The sequence below is a fragment of the Spermophilus citellus genome (assembly GCF_964194105.1).
Source record: "Spermophilus citellus genome assembly, chromosome: 5".
Taxonomy (NCBI): domain Eukaryota; kingdom Metazoa; phylum Chordata; class Mammalia; order Rodentia; family Sciuridae; genus Spermophilus; species Spermophilus citellus.
Genome location: NC_138186.1, coordinates 41,723,030 through 41,742,613, shown reverse-complemented (window position 1 = coordinate 41,742,613; position 19,584 = coordinate 41,723,030). Strand labels below are relative to the sequence as shown.

Below are 19,584 nucleotides of genomic sequence, written 5' to 3'. Positions count from 1 at the left end.
TTAAGCTTCAGGTATGACAACGAAATAAAAATCTTTCATGATAAACAAAAGTTAAAATAATTTACAGCCAGAAAACCAGCATTGCAAAGCATTTTGAGCAAAACACTACACGAGGAAGAAATGAAAAACAATAACCAAAACCATCAGTGGGAAGTGCCTTGGTAAAGACAGAGGTCGAGGGGAAAGATAATCATGGAGAAACAAACTAAATTTTTTAAAAAAAGGATAAATGGCTGGAAGTACAAACCATATATCAATAGTAACTCTGAATGTTAATGGCTTAAACTCTCCAATAAAGCGACATAGGCTGGTATCATGGATTAAAAAAACAAATCCAACAATATGCTGCCTTCATGAGACACATCTGATTGGAAAAGACATACACAGGCTGAAGGTGAAAGGATGGGAAAAAATATACCACGCACATGGTCCTCGTAAGCAAACAGGGGTGGCCATCCTCATATCGAATAAAATCAACTTCAAGACGAAGTTAATCAAAAGGGATAAAGAAGGACATTATATACTGTTAAAAGGAACCATTCACCAACAAGACATAACAATTTTCAATATTTATGCACCAAATAATGGTGCTGCGACATTCATACAACAAATTCTCCTCAAGTTCAAGAATCAAATAGACCACAACACAATAATTATGGGTGACTGCAACACACCTCTCTCACCATTGGACTGATCCTCCAAACAAAAGTTGAATAAAGAAACTATAGAACTCAATATCACAATCAATAACCTAGACTTAACTGACATATATAGAATATATCAACCATCATCAAATGGATATACTTTTTTCTCAGCAGCACATGGATCCTTCTCAAAAATAGACCATATATTATGCCATAGGGCAACCCTCAGTAAATATAAAGGGTGGAGATAATACCATGCATTTTATCTGATCATAATGGAATGAAACTGGAAATCAATGATAAAAGAAGGAAGGAAAAATCCTACATCACATGGAAAATGAACAATATGTTACTGAATGATCAATGGGTTACAGAAGACATAAAGGAGGAAATCAAAAAATTCTTAGAGATAAATGAAAATACAGACACAACATATCGGAATCTATGGGACACAATGAAAGCAGTTTTAAGAGGAAAATTCATCGCCTGGTGGTCATTCCTCAAAAAAAGAAAAAACCAACAAATAAATGAGCTCACACTTCATCTCAAAGCCCTAGAAAAGGAAGAGCAAAACAACAGCAAATGTAGCAGAATGCAAGAAATAATAAAAATCAGAGCGGAAATCAATGAAATTGAAACAAAAGAAACTATTGAAAAAATTAACAAAACTAAAAGTTGGTTCTTCGAAAAAATAAATAAGATCGACAGACCTTTAGCCATGCTAACGAAGAGAAGAAGAGCGAGAACTCAAATTACTAACATATGGGATGAAAAAGGCAATATCACAACAGATGCTACAGAAATACAGAAGACAATTAGAAATTATTTTGAAAACCTATATTCCAATAAAATAGAAGATAGTGAAGACATCGATAAATTTCTTAAGTCATATGATTTGCCCAGACTGAGTCAGGAGGATACACACAATTTGAACAGACCAATATCAATGGATGAAATTGAAGAAGCCATCAAAAGACTACCAACCAAGAAAAGCCAAGGACCGGATGGGTATACAGCGGAGTTTTACAAAACCTTTAAAGAAGAATTAATACGAATACTTTTCAAGTTATTTCAGGAAATAGAAAAAGAGGGAGCTCTTCCAAATTCATTCTATGAGGCCAACATCACCCTGATTCCGAAACCAGACAAAGACACCTCAAAGAAAGAAAACTACAGACCAATATCTCTAATGAACCTAGATGCAAAAATCCTCAATAAAATTCTGGCGAATCGAATACAAAAACACATCAAAAAAATTGTGCACCATGATCAAGTAGGATTCATCCCTGGGATGCAAGGATGGTTCAATATACGGAAATCAATAAATGTTATTCACCACATCAATAGACTTAAAGATAAGAACCATATGATCATCTTGATAGACGCAGAGAAAGCATTCGACAAAGTACAGCATCCCTTTATGTTCAAAACATTAGAAAAACTAGGGATAACAGGAACTTACCTTGACATTGTAAAAGCTATCTATGCTAAGCCTCAGGCTAGCATCATTCTGAATGGACAAAAGTTGAAGGCATTCCCTCTAAAATCCGGAACAAGACAGGGATGCCCTCTATCACCACTTCTATTCAATATAGTTCTCAAAACACTGGCCAGAGCAATTAGACAGACGAAAGAAATTAAAGGCATAAAAATTGGAAAAGAAGAACTTAAATTATCACTATTTGCAGATGACATAATTCTATACCTAGAAGATCCAAAAGGGTCTACAAAGAAACTACTAGAACTAATAAATGAATTCAGCAAAGTGGCAGGATATAAAATCAACACGCATAAATCAAAGGCATTTCTGTATATCAGCGACAAAACTTCTGAAATGGAAATGAGGATAAACACTCCATTCACAATATCCTCAAAAAAAATAAAATACTTGGGAATCAACCTAACAAAAGAGGTGAAAGATTTATACAATGAAAACTACAGAACCCTAAAGAGAGAAGTAGAAGAAGATCTTAGAAGATGGAAAAATATACCCTGTTCATGGATAGGCAGAACTAACATTATCAAAATGGCGATATTACCAAAAGTTCTCTATAGGTTTAATGCAATGCCAATCAAAATCTCAATGGCATTTCTTGTAGAAATAGATAAAGCAATCATGAAATTCATATGGAAAAATAAAAGACCCAGAATAGCAAAAGCAATTCTAAGCAGGAAGTGTGAATCAGGCGGTATAGCAATACCAGATTTCAAACTATATTACAGAGCAATAGTGACAAAAACAGCATGGTACTGGTACCAAAACAGGCGGGTGGACCAATGGTATAGAATAGAGGACACAGAGACTAATCCACAAAGTTACAACTATCTTATATTTGATAAAGGGGCTAAAAGCATGCAATGGAGGAAGGATAGCATCTTCAACAAATGGTGTTGGGAAAACTGGAAATCCATATGCAAAAAAATGAGACTGAATCCCTTTCTCTTGCCATGCACAAAAGTTAACTCAAAATGGATCAAGCAGCTTGATATCAAATCAGAGACTCTGCGTCTTATAGAAGAAAAAGTTGGCTCCGATCTACATATTGTTGGGTCGGGCTCCAAATTCCTTAATAGGACACCCATAGCACAAGAGTTAATAACAAGAATCAACAAATGGGACTTACTTAAACTAAAAAGTTTTTTCTCAGCAAGAGAAACAATAAGAGAGGTAAATAGGGAGCCTACATTCTGGGAACAAATTTTTACTCCTCACACTTCAGATAGAGCCCTAATATCCAGAGTATACAAATAACTCAAAAAATTAGACAATAAAATAACAAATAACCCAATCAACAAATGGGCCAAGGACCTGAACAGACACTTCTCAGAGGAGGACATACAGTCAATCAACAAGTACATGAGAAAATGCTCTCCATCTCTAGCAGTCAGAGAAATGCAAATCAAAACCACCCTAAGATACCATCTCACTCCAGTAAGATTGGCAGCCACTATGAAGTCAAACAACAACAAGTGCTAGCGAGGATGTGGAGAAAAGGGTACACTTGTACATTGCTGGTGGGACTGCAAATTGGTGCGGCCAATTTGGAAAGCAGTTTGGAGATTCCTGGGAAAGCTGGGAATGGAACCACCATTTGACCCTGCTATTGCCCTTCTTGGACTATTCCCTGAAGACCTTGAAAGAGTATGCTCCAGGGATACTGCCACATCGATGCTCATAGCAGCACAATTCACAATAGCTAGACTGTGGAACCAACCCAGATGCCCTTCAATAGATGAATGGATAAAAAAATGTGGCATTTATACACCATGGAATATTACGCAGCACTAAAAAATGACAAAATCATGGAATTTGCAGGGAAATGGATGGCATTAGAGCAGATTATGCTTAGTGAAGCTAGCCAATCCCTAAAAAACAAATACCAAATGTCTTCTTTGATATAATGAGAGCAACTATGAACAGAGCAGGGAGGAAGAGCAGGAAGAAAAGATTTACATCAAACAGAGACATGAGATGGGAGGGAAAGGGAGAGAAAAGCGAAATTGCATGGAAATGAAGGGAGACCCTCATTGCTATACAAAATTACATATAAGAGGTTGTGAGTGGAATGGGAAAATAAACAAGGAGAGAAATGAATTACAGTAGATGGGGTAGAGAGAGAAGGTGTGAGGGAAGGGGAGGGGGGATAGTAGGGGATAGGAAAGGTAGCAGAATACAACAGTTACTAATAGGGCATTATGTAAAATTGTGGATGTGTAACCGACGCGATTCTGCAATCTGCATTTGGGGTAAAAATTGGGAGTTCATAACCCACTTCAATCTAATGTATGAAATATGATATGTCAAGAGCTTTGTAATGTTGTGAACAACCAATTAAAAAAAAAGAAAAAAATCAAATGTTCACAATGACTTCTACATGATAATTCACAGCAGATTAATTTATAACAGCAAAACTTGGAAAACATCTAAGCATATATTGCTGCATACCAAATTCTCTCCAAAATTTAATACCTTCAGATAACACATTTTTTGTCTCACAATGTTAGTGGGTTTCTTGGGAGATGATCTCAAGTATCAGTGCAAGTCACAATAGTACTTATGACTTAGTCTTGGATGTCACACACCATCATTTCTGTTCATTAAAGCAAATCACCAGGTACAACTCATACTCAAAGGGAAGGGAAATGGGCTCTACCTTGTTCATGCAGGAATGCCAGAAAAATGGGAATATATTTTTAAACCACAGACTCGAATAGACAGGAGAACAAAGAAACAAATTGTAATTTTAATTAACCAACAGAGTACCTCTCAAGAAAAGAAAGAAAGAAAGAAACTAACTAACTAACTAATGATTCAGAAAGCAACATGGATGAATGTTGACAATGTTGTGCAGGGTGTAAGAAATCAAACACAGAGAAGCATTTATGTATTAAATGGATCTTTCTGTGAAGTTCTAGGAGGAGAAAAACAACCTAAAGTGACACAGATTATAGTGGCACCCTCTTTTCCACAAAAAGTCTTAACTGGGCTTCTCCAGAAATCTTCACCATGGCTGATTTTAGGATTGTTAGCAGGAGTCTCTACAAAAGATTTCTACATAGATAAACTTTCTATTTTCCTTTTGCTCTATTTACTTGGCCACTGGCCAGGAAGAAATCAGCACTGCAAGGGCTAGAAGTTCCCTTACTAGTTTTTCACAAACATTTATCCAGTACAGTAGTTTGTAGAAATGTGTAAACAAGACCTTTGGCCTTGAGCTGGAGCTTCACAGAGAAGTCTACATTTCTAAGATAAGAGAAGTTACCAATTGGGCTCCATGGTAACAACTGGCAGGGGGAGGAAAGAAAGGGGAGAAAAAGCTCTCTCCCTTCTCAGATGTTGTCCTTAAGGGTTAACTTGCCCAAAACAGTAAAAGAAAAAATTGCTTTTATGTGAACTTCCACAGACTGTGAACTTCTGAGCCCATCCTCTTACATGCTGGGTATAAAATTCTGAAATTACCTGAACTCAGGGCTCAAGGGATTGATGATTACAGCAAAAGCTGTGACCTCTGAACTTGGCTGCAGCCAAATAAAACTTTCTGCTATCTTCAGTGCCTTTCCTTGTTTGTTCCTACAACAAAATCAAATCTGTGATTGCCTAGAGAACAGATGGACAGAATTGTTGTAAATTGGCATGAAGAGTTTTCCAGAGTAATGCAAAGGTTCTACATTTTCACTAGGATGGTCTTTGCCTGGATATACATATTTATCAAATCTCAGTAAACTGAACATTAAAGTGTACACATTTTATTATGTAAACTATATCTGTATTATGTAAGAAGAGAAAGGAAATAAACCAACACAGGAGGTATTGAATGTACATTACAGGCATGAGAGAAAAAACTGGAAACACAGGAGGAACCCTCAGAAGGTGGGTAAGGAGACAATGGTGTCCTTGTACTCCCCAGTGGCAGAACAAGAGAGGGAGTGGCCTTTTAATAACCCACAGGGAGCATCTCACTGGCACATTTCCTCTGAATCTTCTCCTCCCTTCTCAGTCATCATTAGTGCCAGGGACTATTAATTGGCTGTGGGCAGTAGGACCCCTCATCTTGGCAGAATTTCTGAGCTGTTGTCCCTAGGGCATGGGAGTCCTGGGATCCCTCCCTTCACAAACTTAAAATGCCTCCCTTTCCACCTCCAGTCCCAGTAGAAGGGAAGTTAGCTACTGAGATTGAGGGAAGGGGCTTGTCACCAAAGAGCTCCATAGTAAAGAGCTGCCTCTGGCTGGCACTTGGGCTAAGGGGCGGGGCACATGGTTAATGAGCAGCCTCTTCAGCCTCAGAGGGGCTCAACTCAGCTCTGGTGCTGCCTAGACTACACTTTCCATAAAGCTATTTCTCCTGTGTGTGCCTTCACTCCTTTATCTGAAATGGAAGATAATAACAATACCCATCTCTTGGATTTGTTATGAGGGACAGTGAACATAAAGTGCCCAGGGAAATAAACACTGGGAATCATTACTCTTCCCCAAAATCTAAGCTCAAATCAATTTCAGAGTGTGATAATACTTTTATTTCTCATTGTGAGAGTCACGTGGAGACTTCAGCCAGTCCAGAAACTACCTCCTTGTCACCACGAATTTCTGGCAACAAGATGATGATGAGATTCTGACCTCAATCACAAGTAAGTTATAAGTTTCTTCTTCTTCTTCTTCAGCCCATCAATTTCTACAAGTACGCAATAGTGTTGGAAATCCTGCCTGATGAGGAGTTAGTTACTGGGGGTTGAACCCACATGTGCTTTACCACTGAGATACATTCCCAGGTCTTTTTATTTTGAGACAGGTTCTCACTAAATTGCTGAGGCTGGACTTAAACTGGAAATCTTCCTGCCTCAGTCTCCCAAATCACTAGGATCATGGGCAGGTGTCACCACACCCAGCTTTCTTGAACTGGGGCTTAAGTGCCAGAGACTGGGTAGCTTTCTGCAAGTTAATTAACACTTTTGAGACTTTCTTTTTCTATAAAGAAGGGCTAGTATTAGTTAAATTGCAAATTTCAGAGATTCCAGGAAATCACCAAACACAGTGTCTGGAATATAAGGAAAAACTGCTAAAATAATAGGAGGTTATCATTGGAATGTAGATCAGCATTTATAACTCATTATCTTGCAGCAACTAGTAAAGGGATGGCTCTCTGGTAATCAATAAGGGAATAAATGAATGTGTCTGTCTGTGTGTGTGTGTGTGTGTGTGTGTGTGTGTGTAAATAACAAGAAGGATGAAAAGTAGTGCTTGCTTTATATTAGGCCTAGAGAGAAGGACCATGTAGAAATAAGAGGAAACACAGAGTCAAAGAAAAATTTAAAGTGAAGATATTTTTTAAAAAGTATAAAGTGAGACAAGTTGTCAAGAGAGCAAGAATATGAGAAATGCTGCAGTCCAAGGATCCGTGAAATGGGTAGGCAGTTACGGAGATAGAAAAGATAAGACACTGGAGTTTAAAAAGATGAGGACTTCAACTAATGAGAGGAGTGCTTCCATCTCCAGAGGGAAAGAAAGAGATGTTATCAGGGAGGGGTGCCCAGAAGACTCCTGGGGTGTTGAGTTCTTAAATGGGGGTGGAGAGTACTGGGACACCATGTGTTTATTCTGTTATTCCATACAATCCATAAGTAAGGTTTAGTTGCACTTTTATTTGGATAATTACTTTTTAAAAGGGAACAAATCTTATCTGCAAGGGGAAGAACAATGATGAAGGAAGGAAAATAGAAGACCAAAAAGAAGAAATCTGCACAAAAAGGGAAATGAAAGGTGTCTTTTAACACATATGGATACCCCAGGATGGGGAGATGAGCATGCCATGCCACAAACTCCCAGGGCACTTTCTGCCCACCAGACTACCAGCTTGCCACCTCTCACCTCACTGGTCTTCCTAAGATCGTCTGTGCTCAGAGACTCTCGGTTCCTGCCTCATAATTGCCAGGGAGGCTGCCATCCCATCCCTAATCTGTGAGCTCGCCATCTGTGTCCCCCACTGTTTGCACAGCAAAAATTCATGTCCCTTCCTCCAAAAAGCTTTCCTTGACCCATCCAGCCAGATGCCTCCTTTACTGTGAAGACTTCTTTCTTCTATACATTATCTTTATTTGCCTTCAATTCTGGGAGTCTCGACGGTTTTCTTGATCCCTCAGTGTTTATTGAGAGTAAGAGGACACACCCGTGCAAACCCTCAGCTTCTCGTGTAGAACCTGAACCCATCAGCCTGCACTTTAAGGCTCAAGATCTCTGTGACAAGGAAAAGGAGAAGCCAAGGATAGGCATACAGTATATTTCTTAAAGAAAAAAAAATTGTTAAGGACATTATTGACACAATTATGAGTATAGTCTACTGAGTAATTATTTTATCAATATTCTGCTGTTCTTAAATAAAAGAACTTCTGTTTTCCTAGAAACATGAAGCAATGAAGAGGCATTATATATGCTACCCACTCTTCAATGGCATAGAATAAATACAATTGAAAATGCAAAGGCAAAAATGAAATGATTAAAAAGTGGCACATTCTAATAACATTGAAATAAAGGGTATGTTCGAGTTCTCTCTTCACACTACTCTTAAAATTCTTCTGGGGGATGGGGTTGTGGCTCAGAGGTAGAGCTCTTGCCTAGCATATTGGAGGCACTGAGTTCAATCCTAGCACCACATATAAAAATAAAATAAAGCTATTGTGTCCATTTATAACTAAAAAATATTTTTTAAATTTCTGAAGGTTTGAATTTTAATATAAAAAGTCTGAAGTCTCAAATAGTTAATAAAGACAGTATGAAAAAAATTCAAATTTCTGCTTAAAATGTCCACTATCAACCCAGTGGTGTTTTTTGTTTGTTTGTTTTTGTATCCAGAGTTGAACCAAGGGTCCTTAACCACTGAGCCATACCCCCAGCCCTTTCTTTATTTTTTAGTTTGAGACGGGGTCTGGCTAAGTTGTTTGGGGTCCCGCCTGTTTGCTGAGGATGGCTGGCTTTGAACTAGTGATCCTCCTGCCTCATCCTCCCCGGGATCACAGGCCTGAACACCACTACAGGCAACTCTGTATTTTTCTAGTGATGTAGTCTTTTTTTTTTAATATTTATTTTAGTTTTCGGCGGACACAACATCTTTGTTGGTATGTGGTGCTGAGGATCGAACCTGGGCCGCACGCATGCCAGGCGAGCGCGATACCGCTTGAGCCACATCCCCAGCCCCAATGTAGTCTTTCTGAAGAGGAAAAAAGGGCCACCCCACCCTTATGTCCCAGAACAAAATAATTGGCAGCTTTTTTTTCTCCTTCATCCTATTTGCCTATATTGCACAAAATGTTGAGTTTAGGGTTTTTTATTTGTAGAGAAAACTCTTATGTTAATCAGTCATAATTATTTTTTTAAACAGGGAAGGGACAAAACCATCTAGCTGATCTGTCTGTGTATACACTATCATTATATAGAGTGCAAAACCTCTCTTCCTTAATACATATATTCTGCCTCTGGTTGGCTCCACTGCAAACAAAAGCAGGTACAAACTTGCATTATGGTACAAGGAAAAGGCTTGGTGACCAGCAGTGGTGATGCTGCTTTGCAGGTTTGTCAGCAATTGTTTTATAAGGAACATGGTAGTTTTTGTCATGAATCCTCTACATTTTAGTTATTGCACAATGAAACTTCCAGCCTTTCCCATGTTCCTATTTGATTCCTTCAAGGTAGGTCTCATTGACTGTGAAGCCCCCACGGAGGTACAATCATTTCTTTCACACTGCCTCATGCTGGGCCTGAGGCATGCTAACTCTTAAAACCAAGAGCATCATTATGAAGTGTTCAAGGACTGCTATACAGTGGGGGTGCTCCATGTGTGTATTTGGATGTGGAAGCACACGCCCATCTGTGCATCTGTCCATGTTTAACCACTGAGCTATATTCCCAGCCCTTTTTATTTTATTGAGACAGTGTCTCACTAGGTTGCCTAGACTGTCCTCCAGCTTCTGAACCTCCTCCCTAAGCCTTCCAAAGAGCTGAAATTACATGCCATTTACCACCACACTAGCTACAATGGTTCTTGGATGACCAAGCAGAAACACAAGCAGAGCTGTACTCCCTTGCCTTAAACAATCGGCAAAATTATGGCTGTATCATTTCCTTGGGAAAATGGTTTTGCCTCAGGGAAAGAAAAATTAAATTTAAACAATCTGTAGTCTGGTATTTTTTACTTTGAAGTTTTGTTAAATCTGGCCAAGCACCATAAGACACACCTGTAATCTCAGTTACTTGAGAGGCTGAGAGAGAAGGACTTCAAGTTCAAGGCCGCCCTTAGAAATATAGCAAGATGAAAGGAAGGGAGTGGGAAGTGAAATAGGAAAGACAGCAGAATGAATCGAACATAACTTTCCTATGTTCATATACAAACACATGCCCAGTGAAACTCCACATCATGTACATTATACTCTCATGTATAATTAAAAAGAATAAATAAAAAATTGAAACAAGAAGAATGGGATCCAAGTTAGAATAAGTTATACTCCATGTGTGTATATATGTCAAAATACACTCTACTGCTATGTAGAAAAACAAAATTTGAAATATATATATATATATATATATATATATATATATATATATATATAACCTCAGAGCAACTTAGAATAAAAAAATAAAAAAGCTCACAATTTAGCTCAGTGATGTAGTATCCCTGGGTGAAATCTCCAGACCCAAAAAATAAAATTTTATTGCTAAATCTGCATACGTAAACAACAAAATTTTTTTTCTAACTCTTTCTGGATGTACAGAATGACTACAGTATTCATTCTGTTCATCCAGAAGATACATGCTCAATAAGTTACTGCAGAATTAATGAAGAATAATATACACGATATATGTCAATTGCCTTTGTGTTCAACCAGAAAGTCAGAGGCACCAGAGTGGAGCTCCATCCATTGTCTACCATATTGCTGCTTTCCGTCCTCCCACTAGACAAAGCTTGACCAGGAAGATTAAGGTAACAGAGGTGCTGGATGGTGATGTACTGGGAATGGGAGCCTAGGAGAGAAGGAGGGGAGAAATGTCCACTTAATGTGGCCTGACAAGCATCTGAGTTGACTTTTTACAAAACAGGTTGGAGTTCACTCATCTCATCCTTCCACTTCTGAACAGGAACAGGCCATGGTCAAACAAAGCTCCCCAGTGGGATTCCTCCTTCTGGGCTTCTCTAAACACCCAGGGCTGGAAAGGATTCTCTTTATGGGTTCTTAACTTCCTACCTCCTCACCCTGGTGAGCAACACATTCATCATCTTGCTGTCAGTGCTGGGCCACAGGCTCCACTCCCCAAAGTACATTTTCCTCTCCAGCCTCTTTTTTCTTGGACATCTGCTTCACCACAAATTGTATCCCCAAGATGCTGGTCAATCTCTGAGGCCCCAAGAAGGCCATCCTGATCTGAGCTGATTTATCTAGCTGTTCATCTTCATGCCCCTGGGAACAACTGAGTGCATCCTCCTGACAGTGATGGCCTTTGACCACTATATGGCTGTGTGCCAGCCCCTCCACTATGCCACCATCATCCACTCCTGCTGGTGCTGGCAGCTGGCAGCTGTGGCCTGGGTTTTGGGTCTGGCCCAATCCATAGTCCAGAAACCACCCACTCTCCTAGTGCCCTTCTGTCCCCACCGACAGATAGATGACTTTTTGTGTGAAGTTCCTTCTCTAGACTATCCTGTGGAGATACCACCTACAATGAAATCCAATTAGCTATGTCCAGGGTCATCTTTGTGGTGGTTCCTCTCGGCCTCAACCTTGTCTCTTACACTGCTATAGAAAGGGAAGTGCTGAGAATTAACTTTGCCCAAGCATAGAAAAGAGCTTTAGGGATCTGCTCTTCCCATCTCATGACTGTCACTATTTCTACAGCTCAGTCATTGCTGTCTATCTTCAGCCCAAAAATCCCTATACCCAAAAGAGAGGCAAATTCTTTGCCTCTTCTATGCAGTGGGCACTCCTTCACTTAACCCATTCATATACACCCTGAGGAGGTATAGAAGTCATTCAGAAGATTGCTGGGGAAGGAAGGCAATTCCAGGGAGAGCTGAGGGAGATCTGCTTCAAATACTTTCATGATTTCTCTTCATGAGACTCTTTGATGAGTTTCTTCATGATTTGTAAAAATATTGAGTTCCCCAAGCCATGCACCCAAACCACTGCAGAGGGTCAGTGCGGCCATGTGGTATCTCAGAGAGAGACAGAGGTCCAGTTAAGAGAAGATGTATATCTTCATAAAATATCTTAAATTCAGATATGATCCTGTCTGTCAATGCTTAATATTTCCTCTCTTATGTTGCTCACAAGAAGTCCATACAAGGAAATACTGGAGCCATAGCTGATCTGAGACTTAGAAAGATGCCTTTTACTTCCCATGGAGTATGAGACGATAGGCTACCATATTCTGCATTCCCTTTCTTCTTTATCCTTCAAGTAACAGCCACAGGGAAGAGAAACTAAAACTCAACCAAATCCATCACCTCATAAACGTATTGTTTTTTAAAACCAAAATACAGCTATCAATCTAATGTACACAGCTACTGCCTTACTATAATCACCAATAACAGTTTTCATCAGATTATAATAACACTGGGATATTAGGAGGAATCTTGCCACAATGATGTGCTGCATAACGATGTTTTGCTCAACAGTGGAACACATATATGCTGGTAATGCATGATTTTATCTGCTAGTTTTGTGGGAGTCACTTACTTTATATAAGTAAATTTTATGATGTTCACAGAATGATGAAAACATGTAACAATTCCTTTTTCCAAACATATTTCCATTTTTCAATAACATATTACTCTATTTTAATTACAATATTTCCTCTCTTCTCTATCAAGGAACCCAGAAAAACAAGGAAATCATCATATTGGCTATATGATGCTTAACTGCTGAAGGCCATTGCCAAGTAGGAATGACACATCGATATTTCCTTGCCAGCGTACCCCATGTTAAATGGACTTGCCTTGGAAATTCGCTGTTGACATTGCATGTAAGGTGACCTTGCTCAAGGACCAAGGCGGATCCGGGTTTAGAGCTGATCAGGTTTGAGGAAGTATCCCAGTCCTTGAGTTTAAGGCATTCCCCGTTTAAGACAACAGGGGTTTTAGGGAAGTTGGAGGTTGAGGATTATTGCTGCTGGGATTAGGGTGTTCCTGCTGCCTGAGCTCCCATTGAGTTATCCGGAGATTCAAATGGGATTTTGGAAAAAAAGCCTCATGGAGTAGGTGAATTGGGCGGAGGAGAACTGGGATTGCCCCAGAGCATGTGTGGAGGCCGGTGTGAGTTCGGGAATAAAGAATTGCTGTTTGAATCTACAAAGCTGTGTGGTGGCTTGTGATTCTGTGCCCAGCCAAGACACTGGCACTTAACAGGATGCTTCTTTGAGGCTTTTGTTCCTATCAGATAACCAGATGTCAACTGAATAGTAAATATATATATATATATATATATATATATATATATATATATACACACACATATATATATATACACATATATATATATTCATTATACATATATATCATATATATATCATGTTATACACCTAAAGTAACACAAAATTTTTAATAAAAAATTAAAAATGAGACATCACTTTATAATCACAAAATTGGCTACCATATGATCCACAAAGTCTACTCATAGGTATTTACCCCCCAAAATGAGAATATATGATCACAAAGGATTTGTACATAAAAATTCATAGCACATTTATTCATAACAGCAAAAGCAGGAAACCATCTAACCATCTATTGCTACATAACAAATTCCCTCCAAAACTTAGTGACTTTGCCCCTTAACCCAAGGTCAGTTTACCACTGAACTACATCCCCAGTCCCTTTTATTTTTTATTTTGAGACAGGGACTCACCAGGTTGCTAAGGCTGACCTCAAACTTGCCATCCTCCTGCCTCAAACTTCTGGGATTACAGGCATTCAACACTACATCTGGCATGGGCCACCATGCCCCACATAATACCTCTTCTTTACTTTCTTGTACCAATTGGGAAACTTTCTGAAGTAGTGATTGGGAAATCAAAGAATTTTTGCACTGGGACTACACATACATATACATGTTGAGCTCACCATTTCAATCTTCATTCGGCTCCTAAAATAATCAGCTTGAAAAATAAGGTTTGTACTGGCAGTTTTATACTACTGATGCAAAATCAGAATTTTTTCCTTGGGTTGGTTGGGAAGTTTTGAATGGTGGTGAAAGACTCTTCTGGCTGGAGTGCTTGAAAGGTCTTGCACCAGCATGGGTGTGAAGTTTAACTGAAAGGGACCTAAAGATAAATACAGGCATTCACCCCAAATGGGAATGAGCACATATGCCATATCCTATTTGGGGAATCACTATTACATGTAGACTGGAAGTATACTGGGGCTTGGTAGGGTTAGTTATTCTTGTGTATTATGCAGAGAAAAACTATTACTGAAATGAAGAACCTATATAGTGGCTTGGTCTCCTCAATGACTTAGCTCTTTCCTAGTTTCTCCCCAACACTGGATATACTTTCTTTTCATTCCTTGTCTTTCTCTATATTCCTTGACTTTCTGATTGGTGTTACACAGAAAGTAAACCAGTAATAATTCTTTTAGTTTTTCTTTCAGCCAGTCTGCCACACCCTTATTATTACTCAAAGAAGACTAAAAAGAAATCAACATGACCCATTATCAGGGAACTAGAATGACAGATTTACCAAGAACAAAAATGACTTCTTGGGGCAGGAGTCTTAGATGGCTCTCCAACACTTCAGTTTCTCCATTCCCTCTAGGATAATTCTGGAGTCCACAAGTTGTTATATTGCCCCATTTTCATGCCCCGTAGGGATCAGCTGAGAAAAGCACAAAGTTAGAAAAAAGCAAAGGTAGATCTGTAAAATCCTACCAATACAGGATGATGTCTAACAAATAGGTGATTAGTTCTTCTTCAATAGGCAACTGACCTCTTGGCAGAAGCCTCATATTCTAGCTGAACTATTCAGGTAATTTGTTGTGCCTAGTCTGAATGCCACGCAGCAACTTTAATGAATTTCCATTCTTCTTTAAACTTTCCATATTCCTATTAAATATCAACTAGACAGTTCAATATCTGGTATGCTATAATTCCTACTTCTTATAAAATTCCAATAACCATCTTCCTTTTTAAAATTTCCTGGTATCACCCAATAAATCCCATCTCTATTTCCCTTTGAGATACTTATGTTTTCCATGATAACTTCTCCCAATACTTTTCCTTCTTTCAATGATCTATTGCTTTATTTTTCATTAATCATGACCTCTTATTTATTTTGCTTTCCCTTCTGTCTTCTTCCAATCCATCTTCCTTAAAACCCTTCCAGATAATGCAAAATGTGGAGACAGTGAAAAGATCAGAGGTTACCAAGGGCTATAAAGGGAAAGGGAAGGATGAAGAGGAGACAAAGAGAATTTATAAGTCCATAAAATTAGTTGGTATGTACTATGATATGTTTTTCTAAACCCATAGAATGTATAACACCAAGAAAAAGCCCAAACATAAACAATGGGCTTTAATGATATGTTAATGTAGGTTCATCAATTATAGCAAACTATGATTCTGGAGTGGGATATTGATAGTGGGTAAGACTGAAGAGGGGAAAGTATTCCTGTAATTTAAGAAATGTGCTTTCTGCACAGTTTTACTGTGAAGCTAAAACTGCTCTAAAAATAAAATCTATTTAAAAGGTGAAGAGTAAGAACAAAGAAAACCTCAGTACCTCTCCATAATCATATGTGAAATGATTCTTGCAAACTTGTCTTCTCCTAATTACTAAAATTCTCTATTTTCTACGTATTCTTAGAGGTGAAAAAATATTTCAAAACATCAAATATCAAACATAAATCACTCAACACTTCCTTACAAACATTATGCTCCTTCTCCAGATTTTCTATATTCTCTTCTTCACAACTGAATGTCCTTTCCAATATCCACTGGAGAAACTCTCTTGATTTCCTGGGCTTTTTCAGCAGGAAAATATGCTTGTTGCAGCACGTTCTTATAGGAAGCCAAGACACACGATGTTCAAAGAATCCTTAAAAATAATGAAATGCAACAATGATTGCTATTAAAATGCCCATCAATCCCACAAGCCTACATTTCCACCCCGGACACACACACACACACAAAGCGGAACTCGCCTCCACCTCCTGGCCCTACCCCCACCTCGCGGGGCAGCGGGCCCCTCTAGGATGCGCGGGAGGACTGACGTCGGTGGTCTTAACCCTTCTCTCCAACTTCCTGCTTAGCTTCCCTCCCGGGAGTTGGGCGACCTCAAGGCGCCTTTATACCCTCAGCACAAGTGAGAAGTGAGATGGCAAAAATAAAACAGGAAACTGTGGGAAGCTGGTTGGTCCTGCAATCCAAGCAGAGAACTCTTTGAAGGAGTACTGGAAACGGGAAAGACAGGAGAGGAGCAAAGCCAGGAGAGAAATGAATGAGAGCGGAAAGAAAAAGGAGCTGGCATGAGTGATTTCTAAGGGCTGAAGCAGAGAACCGAGAGGTTGTTTAGAAAGCTAAACTTGGATGACAATGTCCAGAGATTTCAAGAGGAAAAGGGGTGTTTACACAAACTCGAGTGAATTAGGAAGAAGGTTCTGTAGACAGGGCAGGAGCAAGGATAATAGAAGTTTTCCTTCTTCAATCCTTTGTCCTTCAATTAAAATAATAAAAATAAAAGTTTGTACACTTGAAAATATCTCTGTCCGCCTGCTCATATCTACGTTTAGATACAGAAAAGCAGATTAGTCCTCCAGATTCGGGAGTTACCACTTATTCACCCTGCAACTTCACAGAACAACCTTTACTTTTCCTGTGTAACAAGAGATTCTTTGAGGACAATCCCTTCACCATCTTCTCTCACGCCCCAAGTCAATCAAAACACAGCAACAATTATTCATAATGGTGCATCATTGGTCCTACTTATTTGAGTTTCCAGCTTCTTGGACTGAAAAGTGATTGTGTCTCTAGCTCTCCAGCCTGTCCATGGCCATTGGGGGACCATTCAGTCTTTGCTGGTATAAGTCAATCTAGTAAATCTCTTACAATACATCATACAATGAAGACCACTCAGTAATGAAAAGAAATGAATGACTGATACATGAAGCAACCTGAAAGAATCTCAGAAGATTACCAAGTGAAATAAAGTAGTCATGGAAGAGCACATAATGTCAGTCCTTTATATGAAGTTCTAGAAAATGCAAACCATTGTGAAAGAAAGTTGATCATGGGCTGGGGGTGTAGCTCAGTGGCAGAGCACTTGCCTAACCTCTATGCCGTCCTAGGTTCCATCTCCAGCATGGGAAAAATAAAAAGATCAATGGTTGTCTGGGATTAAATCCCCTTGATAAGAGGGATATGGGTAAGAAGAACATTTGGGTTGATAAAAAAAATTATGTAGTTTTTTTACAGCAGTGTTTTCACAGAATATCAAAATTATTGGACTGTACTTTTAAATAGATGCATTTATTGGATGTAATTTGTGATCTAATAAAGATTATTTAAATTTATTAAAACACCAAAATATATACCAACCATAATAATGCCTCACTCTATTTCATACAGTACTTTTAAATGCTGATCTAAAAGAAGAAAGATTGTTCATCTTAATTTACAAGCACTTAAAAATACAGCTGTAAGCTATAGACCTTGTACCTGCTCTGCCAGACTTTATGTCCTAGTGGGGGGAAACAATAAGACAAGATAGCAAATGCCTTGAACTAGCAGAATTCCAAAGAGTAAGATTTCCACCAGAAAACAAATGCATTCCATTCCTCTATTGTATGGGCAAACCAGGGGCAAACCCACTGGCTGCAATATTGGGCAGATAACTCAGATAATAAAAGTTCTTTGGTAACTTTTGGTCCCAAGAATGGACTTACATAAATAAAATGACGGAAATCCTATAGCAATATTTTGCATTTCCATTTGCCAACTAGTGCCCACCTACAGAAGAACTGGGAGAAGAGGTCGCTCTATGTTCCTCCCCTACTTACCACAATGCCTTTTTACCTCTCCCAAACTTGGAATTGGAAGGCAGGGCAGGGAATAATTTAAAGTGCATAAAGGGTCTTACTAACTGTAGCGTCCTAAAATTTGATGGATTTCCTCTCATTATAATAAAAATTTATCGCTAACTCCCTTAGGGCTTGGCAAATACCCTAAACTAACACTTTTCCTTAGGAAACATACACAGGGTCCACCTGTACCTCCCAATATCCACAAGCATTTCTCACCTGCAGATCCTTCCTGCCATGACTTTTCTGCTTGACTTCTTCTTATCCCCTCCTAAGTCAGGATTGAGCCTCCACTCCTATTTGAGATATATTCTGAAAAATGAGAAAGGGGCAGTCCTGGACAAGAAAAGGGGAAAAGTATTCCAGGAAGAAAACACAGCTAGTATATGTTTAGCGTGAGTTTAGTGTGTTTAAGGAGAAGAGGAGATGCCTAGTGGTTTCATATAACCAAGACATATAACAGCAAGTCTGATCAAATACACAAGAGCTTAAACAGGTATAGCTTGGTAAACCTGGTCCTTCGACCTCAGGCAGGCATAGAATTTTAGATATTCTTGGTGCTGAAAGCTATATATACAGTGCAACATTAATCATAAAAATAAAATGGAATTAAATTTTTTCTAGTCAGATGGGCAAATATTTTATTGGAATGAGAATGTTTAGTGATGACTGTAAAGTGTCAGGGAAACATTAACACCATACATGGATGATAGAAATATACAGAAGCACAACTCTTTTGAAGAGTTGTCCTGTACTGAGTTCCTACTATGAGTCAGGAGTTTTAAATATGTCATCTCCAATTCTCCCAGCAACTTTGCATGCAGGAAGGTATTATACTCAGATTACAAATGGGGTGCTATGGTTTGAGTTGTCCACCCAAAGGAATGTATTGCTAATTTAACTTTAAATATAACCCTGGTGGGAAGTGGAGCTTAATAAGAGGTGATGGGTCATGAGGATTCCGTCTATGAAAATGGATTAATGTCATTATTGCAGAAGTGAGTTATCAGGACAGTGAATTGTTACAAAATGAGTTTGGACCCCTCTTGCTCTCTCATGTTCATTCTCTTGCCCTTCTGCCTTCCACCATGAAATGCTGAAAATCAAAGACCCTCACCAGATAGCCAGCCTCTGCCTCACCATAGCAGAAGCCAAGTAGAAAGTGTGTTCCAAAAAGGAAAGACCTGTTCTAACACATGCTCCCAATTTGTCACATAGTATGAGAACAAAAATATATCCATTGGGTGTAGCAATGCAGAGATCATTTGCAACTCTTAATAAATGTAGTTTCAGTATGGAAGATTTACTGGAGCCAATGTAAAATAGAATGAGACCAAAGAAGTACAGTGAAGGGGATGAGGAGGGAGGTGACATTAACAAGGAAGTGTCATGGG

The 19,584-nt window shown here is 38.9% G+C and overlaps 1 protein-coding gene, 1 long non-coding RNA gene and 1 pseudogene across 3 annotated transcripts in view; 2 read left to right on the top strand and 1 right to left on the bottom strand.

Annotated features, from left to right (window-relative positions):
• OR2I1 (olfactory receptor family 2 subfamily I member 1) overlaps positions 1–19,584 on the top strand; it is a gene marked incomplete at its 5' end in the record, with an annotated part of 46,227 nt that overhangs the window by 22,707 nt on the left and 3,936 nt on the right.
• Positions 10,796–16,279, bottom strand: LOC308649875. Its single transcript, XR_014022181.1, has 3 exons — positions 16,039–16,279; positions 14,857–14,991; positions 10,796–11,151 (listed from the first exon to the last, which is right to left on the bottom strand). It is a non-coding gene; the product is annotated as an uncharacterized lncRNA (long non-coding RNA).
• On the top strand, positions 11,275–12,199 carry LOC308649860 (olfactory receptor 2H1-like; annotated as a pseudogene). Its single transcript has one exon. The product of its transcript is annotated as an olfactory receptor 2H1-like (transcript).